This window comes from Penaeus chinensis, chromosome 31, assembly GCF_019202785.1.
Source record: "Penaeus chinensis breed Huanghai No. 1 chromosome 31, ASM1920278v2, whole genome shotgun sequence".
NCBI lineage: Eukaryota > Metazoa > Arthropoda > Malacostraca > Decapoda > Penaeidae > Penaeus > Penaeus chinensis.
Window position 1 is genome coordinate 6,953,573 of NC_061849.1, and position 18,377 is coordinate 6,971,949.

At 36.8% G+C, this 18,377-nt stretch overlaps 8 non-coding genes across 8 annotated transcripts; 7 read left to right on the plus strand and 1 right to left on the minus strand.

Annotated features, from left to right (window-relative positions):
* The first annotated feature begins 1,385 nt into the window (after positions 1 to 1,385).
* Positions 1,386 to 1,459, plus strand: Trnai-aau. The gene has a single exon. It is a non-coding gene; the product is annotated as a tRNA-Ile (tRNA).
* A 1,492-nt stretch (positions 1,460 to 2,951) lies between these two features.
* Trnai-aau lies at positions 2,952 to 3,025 on the plus strand. The gene has a single exon. It is a non-coding gene; the product is annotated as a tRNA-Ile (tRNA).
* Positions 3,026 to 9,287: 6,262 nt separating this feature from the next.
* Trnai-aau lies at positions 9,288 to 9,361 on the plus strand. Its single transcript has one exon. It is a non-coding gene; the product is annotated as a tRNA-Ile (tRNA).
* Positions 9,362 to 11,131: 1,770 nt separating this feature from the next.
* Positions 11,132 to 11,205, plus strand: Trnai-aau. Its single transcript has one exon. It is a non-coding gene; the product is annotated as a tRNA-Ile (tRNA).
* A 2,234-nt stretch (positions 11,206 to 13,439) lies between these two features.
* Trnai-aau lies at positions 13,440 to 13,513 on the plus strand. Its single transcript has one exon. It is a non-coding gene; the product is annotated as a tRNA-Ile (tRNA).
* Positions 13,514 to 15,283: 1,770 nt separating this feature from the next.
* Trnai-aau lies at positions 15,284 to 15,357 on the plus strand. Its single transcript has one exon. It is a non-coding gene; the product is annotated as a tRNA-Ile (tRNA).
* Positions 15,358 to 16,241: 884 nt separating this feature from the next.
* On the minus strand, positions 16,242 to 16,315 carry Trnai-aau. The gene has a single exon. It is a non-coding gene; the product is annotated as a tRNA-Ile (tRNA).
* Positions 16,316 to 16,891: 576 nt separating this feature from the next.
* Trnai-aau lies at positions 16,892 to 16,965 on the plus strand. Its single transcript has one exon. It is a non-coding gene; the product is annotated as a tRNA-Ile (tRNA).
* The last annotated feature ends 1,412 nt before the right edge of the window (positions 16,966 to 18,377 follow it).

Below are 18,377 nucleotides of genomic sequence, written 5' to 3' on the forward strand. Positions count from 1 at the left end.
TATAGTTGGTAACTCTTATCTCTCCCTTTTTAATGTATGTTGTTTTTGTTGTTGTTGTTATTGTTGTTTTGTTGTCAAAGCAAAATCTGAGCGTTCTAGAGGAAAGGTCATGACCACTGTCTTCTGGGATGCGGAGGGCATTTTGCCGATTGACTTCCTCGAGAGCAAGAGAACATTTGCATCTGCTAATTATGAGTGCATTTTGAAAAAAAACAAAAAAAAAACTGTCAAAAAAATTTGAAAAACGCCCTGGAAAACTGCATCAACGCATTCTCTTCCACCACGACAATGCACCTGTTCGCGGCGCTCGGCAGACAACAGCTGTGCTACGTGAATTTCGCTGTGAAATCGTCCGACATTCACCGTACAGACCCGATTCAGCCCCATCCGACTTTTTTGTTTCCAAACTTTAAAAAATAATTGTAAGGAACTAAATTTCCATTGGTTGTAGATGTAAAAAGAGCTGCTTTGTTATCATAATTATATTATTATTATGATAAATTATATTATTATTACTTTATCCTTATTATTATTAGCATCTCTCTCTCTACTGTATATATATACATCTATATATATGTATATAAATATTTATATGTATATATATATGTGTGTGTGTGTGTACATACCAAATATAAACCTTTATACATATAGTATGTATGTATATATTTATATATATACACGCTATTGTATGTTTAAGTATATATATACATAAGTATATATATATATATATATATACGTGAATACATGTATATATATATATATATATGTGTGTGTGAATACATATATATATATATGTATATGTATACACGTATATATATGTATATATACATTATAAGTATATATGTATTTATGTGTATATATAATTATGTATGTATGTATTTATATGTACGAATGTATGTATATGGATATTATGTATGTATATATATATATATATAAAGAGAGAGAGAGAGGGGGATTTGTAGAAAATCAGACAGACAGAGAAACAGTACTAGAAAGATTTATATAATAGTTATTGGCCTGTTAGCTCAGTTGGTTAGAGCGCCGTGCTAATAAGCGGATGTCGATTCACCAGTAAGCATTCACCAGCACGCCAGTTACTTAGCCTCCGGTGCCAAGAATCTCCCAAGGTAGCCTCTATTTATGTTGCCCGCTACAGTTGGTAACTCTGATCTCTCCCTCTTTCTTGAACGTTATGTTATAATTATTGTTATTGTTATAACTAATTTTTGTTATGTACATCTGCATATATGCGTGTAAATATGTATATATACACATATAATAATGCATATATGTATGTACAATACATGCACGTATGTATATGGATATAGTGAGAGACAGACAGACAGACAGAGAAACAGTACTTGAAACTTTACCACATACATATCGGCCTGTTAGCTCAGTTGGTTAGAGCGCCGTGCTAATAACGCGGATGTCGAGGGTTCGATCCCCTTACGGGCCAGCGGGAGATGCTTTTGATGCAGTCTCCGGTGTGCATTCCCCAGCACGCCAGTTTCTTGCCAAGAATCTCCCAAGGTAGCCTCTATATATGTTGCCCGCTATAGTTGGTAACTCTGATCTCTCCCTCTTTCTTGTACGTTATGTTATAATTATTGTTATTGTTATTACTAATTTATGTTATTAAATGCAGGTAATAACTCGGAGCCGCCAGTTGGAAGTCAAGTACCATTCAAGCAATTAGGATCCACCAAAATCGAGGCCAGGACAAACATTAAATTCATGGTGAAACTCGGTTGGGAGAGTAGGCAAATCACTGATGCTCTGGAACAAGTTTATTGTGACAATGCCCCAAAGAAATCAACAACCTACAAATGGATAAGTCGGTTCAAAAGTGGAACGAAATTGAAGATGAGCCCCGCAGTGGCAGGCCATCAACGTCAGTTTGTGAGGAAAACATTGATGCCGTTCGCGACATGATTGAAAAGGATAGATGAATAACCATGGAATCAGTAGCAGATACAATCAACATATCTGTGGACTCTGCACACACAATTCTAATGGAGAGTTTGGGGCTAAGCAAGTTTTCCGCTCGATGTATCCCAAGGCTGTTGCGCCCAGATCAGCAGCAAACAAGACCTTTCAATGAAAATTTTGAACAAGTGGGATGAGGACTATGAAGCTTTTCTGCAGAGAATTGTGACAGGGGATCAAACATGGCTCTACCAGTACGATCCCGAGAGAAAAATTCAATCAATGCCGTAGCTGCCCGGGTGTGGAAATGGTTCAAATCACATAACCCTCAGTTTAACTTAATGGCTGGGATCAACGTTTGTACAAGTGTATTGACCTTAATGGAGCATATGCTGAAAAATAAACACAAAAATAAACTGAAACCGTTTTTTTCATACTGTACAAACTTTTTAAAGTCCTCTCGTATTATTATTGTTATTACTTGTTATAATCATCATTGCCATCATCATCACTATATTATTATGGTAAAAAAATATTATTATTACTATTATATGCATATTTATATATATGTATATATATTTAAATATACTTACATTTATATATATGTGTGTGTATATACATTCATACATACATATATACATATATATATACATTTATGCATATGGTGTGTATATATATATATATATATTTATTTATGTGTAACGCTATTTATATATAAATATATATGTATACATGTATATATATATATATATATATATATATATATATATATACATATACACGTGTATATACACCACACACACTCATATATATACACATACATATATAGTGTATATATACACACTACATGTATATCTGCTTATATAAATATGTATATATACACATAAAATAATGCATAAATGTATGTATGTACATGCACTTATTTATATGGATATCGTAAGAGACAGACAGACAGAGAGACTGGTAGACAGACAGACAGAAAGACAGAGAAACAGTACTTAAAAGCTTACCACATACATATGGGCCTGTTTGCTCAGTTGGTTAGAGCGCCGTGCTAATAACGCGGATGTCGAGGGTTCGATCCCCTTACGGGCCAGCGGGAGATGCTTTTGCTGCAGTCTCCGGTGCGCTCTAACCAACTGAGCTAACAGGCCCATTTCTTGTGATTAAATCTTTCTTGTACTGTCAACCAATCTCTCTCTCTCTCTCTCTCTCTCTCTCTCTATATATATATATATATATATATACAGAGAGAGATCCATATATATGCATACATATATATGTATATATATACACATATATACATATATACGCATAGTATATGAACATATCTATATATATATACAATATATAAATGTGTGCGGGCATGTGTATATACACACATATATACATATATACGTATAGTATATATACATACTATATAAATGTGTGCGGGCATGTGTGTATATACACACACATATAGTAGTAGGGATCCGTCAGTCTCGAGAGACTATGGATTTGCGCGCTGGACGGTGTTTCTGGTACAGCGTCGGGTATGGCTGAGCAGGCCAATGCGGGAGTGGCAGTCCTTTCCGCACTGAGTACAGCTGAAGACTGATGTTGGTCTGTCCGTCTGACTATGAGCTTTCCGCTTGCTTCACTTTGCTCAGACTGCTGGGCAAGCGATTTTTCAAAGCCTGACAGGCCCATCTGTACGCTTTGCCTCCATGCTGATCTGTCCAGGGCGACCGTTTCCCAGTTGTTCCCATCCATGTTCAGAGCCTTCAAATCACGCTTGCAGACGTCTTTGTAGCGCAGCTGGGGTCTGCTTCTGGGCCGTTTTCCTTGAATGATTTCTCCATAGAGGAGGTCCTTTGGGTTCCTGCCATCATCCATTCTCACTACGTGGCCGAGCCAGCGCATGCGCCTCTGTTTCAGGAGGGTGAACATGCTGGGGATTCCGGCCCTCTCCAGGACTGCGTTGTTGGTCACCTTGTCCATCCACGTGATGTGGAACGCATGTGGAACGTGTTGAGCTTTTGTTCTTGGCGGGCCCCCAGGGTCCAGGACTCACTGCCGTACAGGAGAGTGCTGCCAACACAGGCTTTGTAGACATTGATCTTGGTGTGTTCAGGTAGCTTGCCGTTGGACCATACTCTTTGTCAGCCTGGCCATGGTGGTAGCTGCCTTTCCAATGCGCTTGCTGAGCTCTGTGTCACGTGAGAAGGAGTCTGAGATTGTAGAAGGTACATTACGTCATGGACAACCTCTAGTATGTGATCACAGATCACAATGCAGGGTGGTGAGACCAGTTCCTGTCCCATGACTTGTGTTTTTTTTTCAGATTGATGATGAGTCCGAAGTCTTGGCAGACCCTGCTGAAACGGGTCATGAGCTGCTGGAGGTCTTCGGCTGAGTGGGCAGTGACTGCTGCATCATCTGCAAAGAGGAAGTCACACAGGCATTTCAGCTGGACTTTGGTCTTTGAGGTTGAAGAGCTTACCATCAGACCTAGTTCGGAGATAGATGCCTTCTGTGGCAGATCCGAAGGCATGCTTCAGCAGGACAGTAAAAAAGATTCCAAATAGGGTGGGTGCAAAGACACGGCCCTGTTTTACTCCGCTTCGGATGTTAAAGGCATCTGATGTTGACCCATCATATACAACGGTGCCCTTCATGTCATCATGAAAAGATTGAATGATGCTGAGGAGTCTGGGTGGACATCTAATCTTGGGCAGAATCTTGAAAAGGCCATCCTGGCTCACAAGGTCAAAGGCCTTTGTGAGGTCTATGAAGGCTATGAAGAGTGGTTGCCTTTGTTCCCTGCATTTCTCTTGGAGCTGCCTGATGAAGAAGACCATGTCGATGGTTGAACTCTTGGCTCGAAAACCGCACTTGGATTCTGGGTAGACTCCGCAAGAACTTGGAGCCTCTTCAGTGCGACTTGAGCAAAAAGCTTCCCAACGATGACGAGGAGAGAGATGCCACGGAAATTATCACAGTCACTCCTGTCTCCTTTGTTTTTGTAGAGAGTGATGATGTTGGCATATCTCATCTCTTGCGGCACATCACCTCTCCAGCGCAAGCAGAGGATTTCATGCAGCTCGCTGAGGATGGTCTCTTTGCAGCACTTCAAGATCTCGGCAGGAATGCCGTCTTTCCCGGGTGCTTTGCCAGGTGCAAGTCCAGGGTTTTGTCCAGTTCCTCCAGGGTTGGTTCACTATCAAGCTCCTCCAGCACAGGAAGGCACTCCATGGCATTCATGGCCGCTTCTGTGACTGTGTTCTCCCTGGCATACAATTTGAAGTAGTGCTCTACCCAGCGCTCCATCTACTGTGTCCGGTCTTGGATTACCTCGCCCGCTGCAGACTTTAGGGGGGCAATTTTCTTCTGGGTTGGGCCCATTGCCTGTTTGATGCCGTCATACATCCCCTTGATGTTGCCTGTGTCTGCTACAGTCTGTATCTGGGAGCAGAGCTAGAACCAGTATTCGTTGGCGCATCGTCTGGCACTCTTTTGAACTTTGCTGCGGGCAGTCCGGAGTACTTGCAAGTTCCATTTGCTAGGGCAGGCTTTGTATGCTGCCAGGGCTTTTCTCTTCTCCTCAATGACTAGTAGCATTACCCCAGAGTGAACTTCGAACCAGTCTAATGACTAACTGGTCTTCTTGCCAAAAGTGGAGTGTTCCCATCTTTCGCCTGTGCTGGCGCCTGAAGGGCCTGGAAGAGAGCCCTTTAGTGCCTGTGCAAATTCCTTCACTTTCCCCTGGTCGCGTGTCTTGCCGGTGTCGATGCGAGGTCTGCCCTCCTTACTTGAGCAATGGACTTTCTTCGCTCGCAGTTTCACTTTGCTGCAGACCAAGGAGTGGTCGGTGTCGCAATGGGCACTCTGATAGCTGCGGGTGAGTTTGACACTGGACAAGTCTGTGCGCCTGGTGAGAATCAGGTCGAGCTGGTGCCAGTGCTTGGATCTGGGATGTCTCCAGGAGACTCTGTGTTGGAGTTTTGAAAAATGTGTTACTAATGCAAAGACCATGGTGTCAGCAGAATTCCAGCTGGCATTATCCATTTTCGTTCGTCCTTCCTGTGCTGAACTGACCCAAACAGGTAGGCCAGGAGTTGTGGTCAGCACCTTCTCTGGCATTGAAATCGCCAAGGATGTACAGTGACTCTTTTCCAGGGACGCTTGCGATGGCGGAGTTAAAGTCATCGTAGAATTTGTCCTTAGCTTCTGCCGAGGATGTCAGAGTTGGTGCGTAAGCACAGATGAGGCTGACTAGACCCGCAGTAGTGTTGAGCTGAAGAGACTGGATACGTTCTGTGCCCTCTGTAGGTGGGATGATAGATCTCAGCAGGCTGTTCCTGACCGCCAAGCCCACGCCATGTTTCCTCAACTCATCTGCTGGTTTGCCCTACCAGAAGAAAGAGAAATCTTTCTCCCTCACTGACTCTGATCCTGGGAGCCTGGTCTCTTGGAGAGCAACAATGTCCAACTGTAGTCTACTCAATTCCAAGTCGATGACTGCTGTCTTGCGGGCATCACTCACTTCTTGCAGGTCATCAGAGAAACCTGGTGTCATCGTTCTGATGTTCCATGTGCCCAACTTTAGGGCAAAAGTTTTCTTCTTTTCCTTGCCTGGTGCACTTGCTGTCGATCCGCTTGTCGGTTTTCACCCTAAACCCCACGCACCTCGTGAGGTTAGCGGACCGTGGCGGGGCAGCACCTTATTGGCTGGGGGCTGCCCAGCTTAAGGCGGGCGGTAGCTGCCCAGTGAGGTGCGATGGCCTCTCCCACCGTCAGAAGCAACCCCTGGCGTCTAGCTCTACGCCAATCAAGCAGGAGACTTATCACCGGTAAACTGTTGCTTCCCGTGTTGTGTCGACGCTGTGAAACGAAGGCTGGAGTATCCTCTCCAGTACGCAAAGCCTGGGTAAGCTAATATGGAGGACAAACTGTTACCAATACAGTAGGTCCCCCCTCTCCTCGTCGCTGAAAGGGTCCAATGGAAAGGCAAGGGCCAATACGTTTGGTTCCAGCGCCGTCGCAGGAGTTGCCAGAACGAGGTTGAACACAACGATGAACTGCCTTAGGGACTCCGGCTCCGGATTTAACCTCGAAGTTTACTCCTGAAGCCTTTTCCATGACTGGATATAGCCGCAAGGCAGCGGAGGTTTAGAATTAGGGTTTTCCTTCCCTGACATATATACGCATAATATATATATACTATATGAATGTGTGCGGGCATGTGTATATGTACACACACACACACACACACGCACATGCACACGCACACACACACATAAATATAAATGAGTATATATATAAATATATATTCATATATATTTAAATGTATATATATAGAGAGAAAGAGATTGATAAACAGATATATATAAAAATTGATGATGGTGATGACGATTCTCATAATGATAATTATTATGATAAAAATAATATTATTTATCATAATGATAAGATAATTATGATAATAATAATAATATTGATAATTATGTTTATTAAAATTATGAAGATGATGGTAATAATGATTACATTGAGGATAATATAAATAATTACCATAATAATATTATAATGATGATGATGATGATAATAACAACAATGAGTAATAATAATAATACAGGGGGGCTTCAAAAAGTTCGTGGAAAAAGTACAGTATGAAAAAACGGCTTCATATTATTATCCAGCATATGTTCCATTAAGGTCAATACACTTGTGAAAAGGTTGATACCGGATTTTAAGCCCGTCTGAGTAAAACTGAGAGTCATGTGATTGGAACCATTTCAAAGCAGCTCTTTTTACAACTTCAAACGATGGAAAATTGGTACCTTTCTATTAGTGTTTAAAGTTTGGAAACAAATATAAGTCGGATAGGACTAAATCGGGTCTGTAAGGTGGATATCGAGTATTTATTTTATTTAATTATTATTATTTTTTTGACAGTTACTTCAAAACGCAGTCATAATAAGCAGATATAACTATTTTTTTGCTCTCGAGGAAGTCAACCAACAACATATGTGTATATATGTTTGTGTGTGTGTACATACACACACACACACGCATGCACATATATTTATAGAGAGAGAGAGAGAGTGTGTGCATGTATATGTAAATATGTGTATATATACATACATATATATACATATATATGTATATATAAACATATATATGTATATATAAACATATATATATATATATATATATGTGTGTGTGTGTGTGCGTGTGTGTTTGTATACATATATACATATATATACGTGTATACACACACACACAGATATATATATATACTGTATATATATACATATATATACACTTTATGTATATATGTATATTTATGTATACATATGTATGTATATAGGTATATACGTTACAGACCCGATTTAGCCCCATCCGACTTGTTTTTTGTTTCTAAACTTAAATAAATCATTGAAAGGTACCAATTTTCCATCGGCTGAAGATATAAAAAGAGCTGCTCTAACGCGGTTCAAATCACATGACCCTTTTTCATACTGTCCTTTTATACGTACTTTTTGAAGCCCCTCGTATTAGTATGTTATTACACTTATTATGATCATCACCATCATCATTATTATATTATAATAGTGATTGTTTATATAATTATTAATATTCACATTATTATCATCATCATCATCATAATAATTAACCTTATTATTGTTGTTCCCATAATTATTTTATAATTTTGATAAATAACATTATTATTACTTTATCATTATTATTAGCATCGTCATTAACATAATTTATTTTTAGCAATATCTATCAATTTCTCTCTACCTATATATATGAAAATATTGATATATATGTATATATATTTATATATGTACACATTATATATACATATATATATATGTATATGCATATATATATAGTGTATATAAGTACACTATATAAATGTGTGTGTGTGTGTGCATGCAAAAACATATATACATTAATATTGTATATATATATATTTATATAGTGTATATATATATTTATATTGTATATATATATTTATATAGTGTATATATATTTATATATATACACTATATATAAGTATATATATATGTATATATGTAAGTATGCACATATATATATATATATATATATATATATACAAATACACGTGTATACACACGCACACACACACTATATGTATATAAGTATATTTATGTATATATCCATAAACATATATATATATATATATATATATATATATATATACCGTATATTTATAAATATGTATGTATCTATATATATGTACGTATGTATATATGGATATATATATATAGAGAGAGAAAGAGAGAGAGAGAGAGATTGGTAGATAGAGAGATAGACAAAGAAACAGTACTTGAAAGCTTTAATAAATACATATCGGCCTGTTAGCTCAGTTGGTTAGAGCGCCGTGCTAATAACGCGGATGTCGAGGGTTCGATCCCCTTACGGGCCAGCGGGAGATGCTTTTGCTGCAGTCTCCGGTGTGCATTCCCCAGCACGCCAGTTTCTTGCCAAGAATCTCCCAAGGTAGCCTCTATATATGTTGCCCGCTACAGTTGGTAACTCTGATCTCTCCCTCTTTCTTGTACGTTGTTATAATTATTGTTATTGTTATTACTAATTTATGTTATTAAATGCAGGTAATAACTCATCACCGCCAGTTGGAAGTCAAGTAGCATTCAAGCAATTAGGATCTAACAAAATCGAGGCCAGGACAAACATTAAATTCATGGTGAAACTTGGTTAGGATAGTAGGCAAATCATCAAATCAAGGTTATGGTCACAATGCCCAATATAAATCAACAACTTACAAATTGATAAGTCGGTTCTAAAGTGGAACGAAATTGAAGATGAGCCCCGCAGTGGCAGGCCATCAACGTCAGTTTGTGAGGAAAACATTGATGCTGTTCGCGACATGGCTGAGAAGGATAGATGAATAACCATTGAATCAGTAGCAGATACCATCAACATACCTGTGGGTTCTGCACACACAATTCTGATGGAGAGTTTGGGGCTAAGCAAGCATTCTGCTCGATGTATCCCAAGGCTGTTGCGCCCAGATCAGCAGCAAACAAGGCTAGATCTTTCAATAGAAATTTTGAACAAATGGGATGAGGACTCTGCAGAGAATTGTGACAGGGGATCAAACATTGCTCTGCCAGTAAGACCCCGAGAGAAAAAATTCAATCAGTGCAGTGGCTGCCCGGGTGTGGAAGTGGACCAGTCAAAGCAAAACCTGAGCATTCTAGAGGAAAGGTCATGGCCACTGTCTTTTGGGATGCAGAGGGGATTTTGCTGGTTGACTTCCTCGAGAGTAATAAAAAAATTATACCTGATTATTATGAATGCGTTTTGAGAAAATGTCAAAAAATCAGAAAAACGCCTTGGAAAGCTGCATCAACGCGTTCTCTTCCACCACGGCAATGAACCCACTCACGGCGCTCAGCAGACATCTGTGCTACGTGAATTTCGATGTGAAATCGTCCGACATGCACCGTAAAGACCCGATTTAGCCCCATCCGACTTTTTTGTTTCCAAACTTAAAAAATAAATAAATAAATCAAATTGAGAGGTACCAATTTTCCATCGGTTTATGTAAAAAGAGGTATCAACGTTTGTACAAGTGTATTGACCTTAATGGAGCATAAGCTGAAAAATAAACACAAAAATAAACTGAACCCGTTTTTTCATCCTGTCCTTTTTCCACGAACTTGTTGAAGCCCCTCGTATTATTATTGTTATTACTTATTATAATTATCATCATTACCATCATCATCATTATATTATTATGGTAATAATTTATTATAATTACTACTATATGTATATTTATAGATATATGTATATATATTTAAATACAATTACATTTATATATGTATATGCGTGTGTATACATACATACATATATATATACATTTATACATATAGTGTGTATATATATATTTGTGTAACGCTATTTATATATAAGTATATATGTATATATACGTATATATATACGTGTATACACACCACACACACACACATATATACTTACATATATAGTGTATATATACACTACATGTATATCTGCATATATGCGTGTAAATATGTATATATACACATATAATAATTCAATAATGTATGTATGTACATCCATGTATGTATGTGGATATAGTGAGAAACAGACAGACTGGTAGACAGACAGACAGACAGAAAAACAGTACTTAAAAGCTTACCATATACATATCGGCCTGTTAGCTCAGTTGGTTAGAGCGCCGTGCTAATAACGCGGATGTCGAGGGTTCGATCCCCTTACGGGCCAGCGGGAGATGCTTTTGCTGCAGTCTCCGGTATGCATTCACCAGCACGCCCGTTTCTTATGCTCCGGTGCCAAGAATCTCCCAAGGTAGCCTCTATATATGTTGCCCGCTACAGTTGGTAACTCTGATCTCTCCCTCTTTCTTGTATGTTGTTGTTGATGCTGTTATCATTATCATTATTATAACTTTATCATTATTAGCATCACCATCACAATCATCTATTTCTTTCTAAATCTATCTATCAATCTCTCTCTATATATATACACTTACATATATGTGTGTGTGTATTTATATATTTATATATACATACATTTATATGTGTATACATACATACATACATATATACATTCTTTTATACATATAGATATATTTATATATACACATTATTATATATATGGTAATAATGATAACATTGAGGATAATATAAATAATTACCATAATAATATCATAATAATGGTGATGATAATGATAATAACAATAAATAATAACAATAATAATACGAGGGGGCTTCAAAAAGTTCGTGGAAAAAGGACAGTATGAAAAAACGGCTTCAGTTTATTATCCAGCATATGTTCCATTAAGGTCAATACACTTATGAAAATGTTGATACCAGATTTTAAGCCCGTCTGAGTAAAACTGAGTCATGTGATTTAAACCATGTCAAAGCAGCTCTTTTTACAACTTCAAACGATGGAAAATTGGTACCTTTCTATTAGTGTTTAAAGTTTTGAAACAAATATAAGTCGGATAGGACTAAATCGGGTCTGTAAGGTGGATATCGAGTATTTATTTTATTTAATTATTAATATTTTTTTGACAGTTACTTCAAAACGCAGTCATAATAAGCAGATATAACTATTTTTTTGCTCTCGAGGAAGTCAACCAACAACATATGTGTATATATGTTTGTGTGTGTGTACATACACAAACACACACGCATGCACATATATATATAGAGAGAGAGAGAGTGTGCATGTATATGTAAATATGTGTATATATACATACATATATACACATATATATGTATATATAAACATATATATATATATATATATATGTGTGTGTGTGTGTGCGTGTGTGTTTGTATACATATATACATATATATACGTGTATACACACACACACAGATATATATATACTGTATATATATACATATATATACACTTTATGTATATATGTATATTTATGTATACATATGTATGTATATAGGTATATACGTTACAGACCCGATTTAGCCCCATCCGACTTGTTTTTTGTTTCTAAACTTAAAATAAATCAAAGAAAGGTACCAATTTTCCATCGGCTGAAGATATAAAAAGAGCTGCTCTAACGCGGTTCAAATCACATGACCCTTTTTCATACTGTCCTTTTATACGTACTTTTTGAAGCCCCTCGTATTAGTATGTTATTACACTTATTATGATCATCACCATCATCATTATTATATTATAATAGTGATTGTTTATATAATTATTAATATTCAAATTATTATCATCATCATCATCATAATAATTAACCTTATTATTGTTGTTCCCATAATTATTTTATCATTTTGATAAATAACATTATTATTACTTTATCATTATTATTAGCATCGTCATTAACATAATTTATTTTTAGCAATATCTATCAATTTCTCTCTACCTATATATATGAAAATATTTATATATATGTATATATATTTATATATGTACACATTATATATACATATATATATATGTATGTGCATATATATATAGTGTATATAAGTACACTATATAAATGTGTGTGTGTGTGTGTGCATGCAAAAACATATATACATTAATATTGTATATATATATATTTATATAGTGTATATATATATTTATATTGTATATATATATTTATATAGTGTATATATATTTATATATATACACTATATATAAGTATATATATATGTATATATGTAAGTATGCACATATATATATATATATATATATATATATATACAAATACACGTGTATACACACGCACACACACACTATATGTATATAAGTATATTTATGTATATATCCGTAAACATATATATATATATATATATATATATATATATATATATACCGTATATTTATAAATATGTATGTATCTATATATATGTACGTATGTATATATGGATATATATATATATATATAGAGAGAGAAAGAGAGAGAGAGAGAGATTGGTAGATAGAGAGATAGACAAAGAAACAGTACTTGAAAGCTTTAATAAATACATATCGGCCTGTTAGCTCAGTTGGTTAGAGCGCCGTGCTAATAACGCGGATGTCGAGGGTTCGATCCCCTTACGGGCCAGCGGGAGATGCTTTTGCTGCAGTCTCCGGTGTGCATTCCCCAGCACGCCAGTTTCTTGCCAAGAATCTCCCAAGGTAGCCTCTATATATGTTGCCCGCTACAGTTGGTAACTCTGATCTCTCCCTCTTTCTTGTACGTTGTTATAATTATTGTTATTGTTATTACTAATTTATGTTATTAAATGCAGGTAATAACTCATCACCGCCAGTTGGAAGTCAAGTAGCATTCAAGCAATTAGGATCTAACAAAATCGAGGCCAGGACAAACATTAAATTCATGGTGAAACTCGGTTAGGATAGTAGGCAAATCATCGAATCAAGGTTATGGTCACAATGCCCAATATAAATCAACAACTTACAAATTGATAAGTCGGTTCTAAAGTGGAACGAAATTGAAGATGAGCCCCGCAGTGGCAGGCCATCAACGTCAGTTTGTGAGGAAAACATTGATGCTGTTCGCGACATGGCTGAGAAGGATAGATGAATAACCATTGAATCAGTAGCAGATACCATCAACATACCTGTGGGTTCTGCACACACAATTCTGATGGAGAGTGTGGGGCTAAGCAAGCATTCTGCTCGATGTATCCCAAGGCTGTTGCGCCCATATCAGCAGCAAACAAGGCTAGATCTTTCAATAGAAATTTTGAACAAATGGGATGAGGACTCTGCAGAGAATTGTGAAAGGGGATCAAACATTGCTCTGCCAGTAAGACCCCGAGAGAAAAAATTCAATCAGTGCAGTGGCTGCCCGGGTGTGGAAGTGGACCAGTCAAAGCAAAACCTGAGCATTCTAGAGGAAAGGTCATGGCCACTGTCTTTTGGGATGCAGAGGGGATTTTGCTGGTTGACTTCCTCGAGAGTAATAAAAAAATTATACCTGATTATTATGAATGCGTTTTGAGAAACTGTCAAAAAATCAGAAAAACGCCTTGGAAAGCTGCAACAACGCGTTCTCTTCCACCACGGCAATGAACCCACTCACGGCGCTCAGCAGACATCTGTGCTACGTGAATTTCGATGTGAAATCGTCCGACATGCACCGTAAAGACCCGATTTAGCCCCATCCGACTTTTTTGTTTCCAAACTTAAAAAATAAATAAATAAATCAAATTGAGAGGTACCAATTTTCCATCGGTTTATGTAAAAAGAGGTATCAACGTTTGTACAAGTGTATTGACCTTAATGGAGCATAAGCTGAAAAATAAACACAAAAATAAACTGAACCCGTTTTTTCATCCTGTCCTTTTTCCACGAACTTGTTGAAGCCCCTCGTATTATTATTGTTATTACTTATTATAATTATCATCATTACCATCATCATCATTATATTATTATGGTAATAATTTATTATAATTACTACTATATGTATATTTATAGATATATGTATATATATTTAAATACACTTACATTTATATATGTATATGCGTGTGTATACATACATACATATATATATACATTTATACATATAGTGTGTATATATATATTTGTGTAACGCTATTTATATATAAGTATATATGTATATATACGTATATATATACGTGTATACACACCACACACACACACATATATACTTACATATATAGTGTATATATACACTACATGTATATCTGCATATATGCGTGTAAATATGTATATATACACATATAATAATTCAATAATGTATGTATGTACATCCATGTATGTATGTGGATATAGTGAGAAACAGACAGACTGGTAGACAGACAGACAGACAGAAAAACAGTACTTAAAAGCTTACCATATACATATCGGCCTGTTAGCTCAGTTAGTTAGAGCGCCGTGCTAATAACGCGGATGTCGAGGGTTCGATCCCCTTACGGGCCAGCGGGAGATGCTTTTGCTGCAGTCTCCGGTATGCATTCACCAGCACGCCCGTTTCTTATGCTCCTGTGCCAAGAATCTCCCAAGGTAGCCTCTATATATGTTGCCCGCTACAGTTGGTAACTCTGATCTCTCCCTCTTTCTTGTATGTTGTTGTTGTTGATGTTATTATTATCATTATTATAACTTTATCATTATTAGCATCGTTATCACCATCATCTATTTCTATCTATATCTACCTATCAATCTCTCTATATATACACTTATATATATATATATATATGTGTGTGTGTGTGTGTATTTATATATTTATGTATGTATACATACATACATACATATTTACATATATACATTCTTTTATACAGATATATATTTATATATATACACATTATTATATATAATATATATACGTATATATATATATATATATATATATATACACGTATACACACATATATATACGCATTCATAATAAGCATATGCAATTGTTTTCTTGCTCTCGAGGAAGTCAACCTGAAAAATCCCCTCTGCATCCCATGAGACAGTGGCCACTGTGTCATATTGATATGCTTATGATAACAATAATAACAATTATTATTATTATTATTATTAATGATGATGATAATGATATTATCAATGATAATATAGATAATTACCATAATAATATAATGATAATGATAATAGTAATAACAATCATAATAACAATAATAATAATAATAATAATAAATAATAACAACAACATAAAAGGAAGGAGAGAGTAGAGGTACCAACTGTAGCGGGCAACATTTATAGAGGCTACCTACCTTGGGAGATTCTTGGCACCGGAGCCTAAGAAACTGGCGTGCTGGTGAATGCACACCGAAGACTGCAACAAAAGCATTTCCCGCTGGCCCGTAAGGGGATCGAACCCTCGACATCCGCGTTATTAGCACGGCGCTCTAACCAACTGAGCTAACAGGCCCATATCTTGTGAGTAAATCTTTCATGTACTGTTTGTCTGTCAACCAATCTCTCTCTCTATATATATACACATATACATAGAGAGAGAGATCCATATATATACATACATATATGTATATATATACATATCTCCTTCAAAGCAGCTCTTTTTATAACTTCATACGATGGAAAATTAGTACCTTTCAATTATTTTTTAAAGTTTGGAAATAAAAATAATTCGGATAGGGCTAAATCGGGTCTGTAAGGTGGATATCGAGTATTTATTTTATTAATATTATTATTTTTTTTTTTTTTTGACAGTTACTTCAAAATGCAGTCATAATAAGCAGATATAACTTTTCTTGCTCTCGAGGAAGTCAACCAACAACATATATATATATATATATGTATATATAAATATATATATATATGTATGTTATATATATATATATACGTATGTATGATATGGATATATATACACACACACATATATATATATATATATATATATATATATATATACAGAGAGAGTGAAATTAGTAGACAGACAGAGAAACAGTACTTGAAAGATTTAAGAAAAATATATTAAAATTATATCGGCCTGTTAGCTCAGTTGGTTAGAGCGTCGTGCTAATAACGCGGATGTCGAGGGTTTGATCCCCTTACGGGCCAGCGGGAGATGCTTTTGTTGCAGTCTCCGGTGTGCATTCACTAGCACGCCAATCTCTTAGGCTCCGGTGCCAAGAATCTCCTAAGGTAGGTAGCCTCTATATATGTTGCCCGCTATTGTTGGTAACTCGGATCTCTTTCTCTTTCTTGTATGTTGTTGTTATTATTATAATTTTTATTATTACTATTTTTGTTGCTGTTATTTTTATTATCAATATTACTATTACTATTATTGCTGCTGTTATTACTATTATCATTAGTAGTAGTAGTATTGTTGTTATGTATCAATCATGTGCATCTGTGGCCAGGGGTCCCGCACTATTCCCTTCCGTTTATGCTAGTGTGAAATATCCCTTCATGTACAGATCTATTTGAGATGTGGTGTAGTGGCACGCCATTCTCGCCCTTAGACCCACACCTCATTTTCATCCCTTGTTTGCTGCCGACGTTAACGCCCGTACGGATCTTCGCCTGATCTAACATGTAATGTCATTTTGTGCTGCTGAGGACCTTGTAGGGATCTGATATCCTATGACCATTACTATAGACCGACACATGTTGCTTGCAACGCGTCTGCAATAAACTGCGTGGATCAGCGACGAGCCAGCTATCAGCCCCTAGCTTGTTTGGCTATCCACCTGTCATCGCGGTGGTTCGCGCCAGCTGAGGTGAGCGTGCCGAGGGGTCGCAGGAGGGCAGACAGCAGGTAGCGACGACCGGAGCTCTTCCAGGTTCTGCTCTACGCAGCTTTGGTCCTGGCGCGGATTCTTTTTGCTCGGGCGGCGCTATCTTCAAAAACCGCACCACATCGCCACCACTGTCAGGTTATGTATAGTGCCGCTTCGTGACCCTACTGTGCTCACCTGTGGAGTTTGAGAACATTTATCTGTGTGCCCCAGTGATTGTGCCGTATAGTGACCGCTGCTGCTTGTTATGAATTTTAATGTGATGTTTTACATTTCTTGTTAGTATTTTACATTTCTTGTTCGTATTTTACATTTCTTGTTCGTATTTTACATTTCTTGTTCGTATTTTACATTTATTGTTCGCATTTTACATTTATTGTTCGCGTTTTATGTTTCTTGTTAATGTTTTGTATTTATGATATAATCGGGATCCACTACCTACGATTATTCGTTTCCTGAACTCCATCCTTCATCTGGCAGAATTACACACATAAAGTAAGATATGGGGTTTAAGAGTACAAATAATAGAGTAATTGAAACCCAAGATGATGATTGTCTAAGCAAGCAAGATAATTCGGACAAACGCCCGTATTGCTCGCTGTATTGGGGCTGATCCGCGATGCCTTGTCGCTCATGCCACAAACGCTACCACGTTTCACTTGCAACACATCTGTAGCCATTCGCTACAGTGGTAGCGTTGGGGGAGGGGGGGGGGGGGCTTTGCATTAG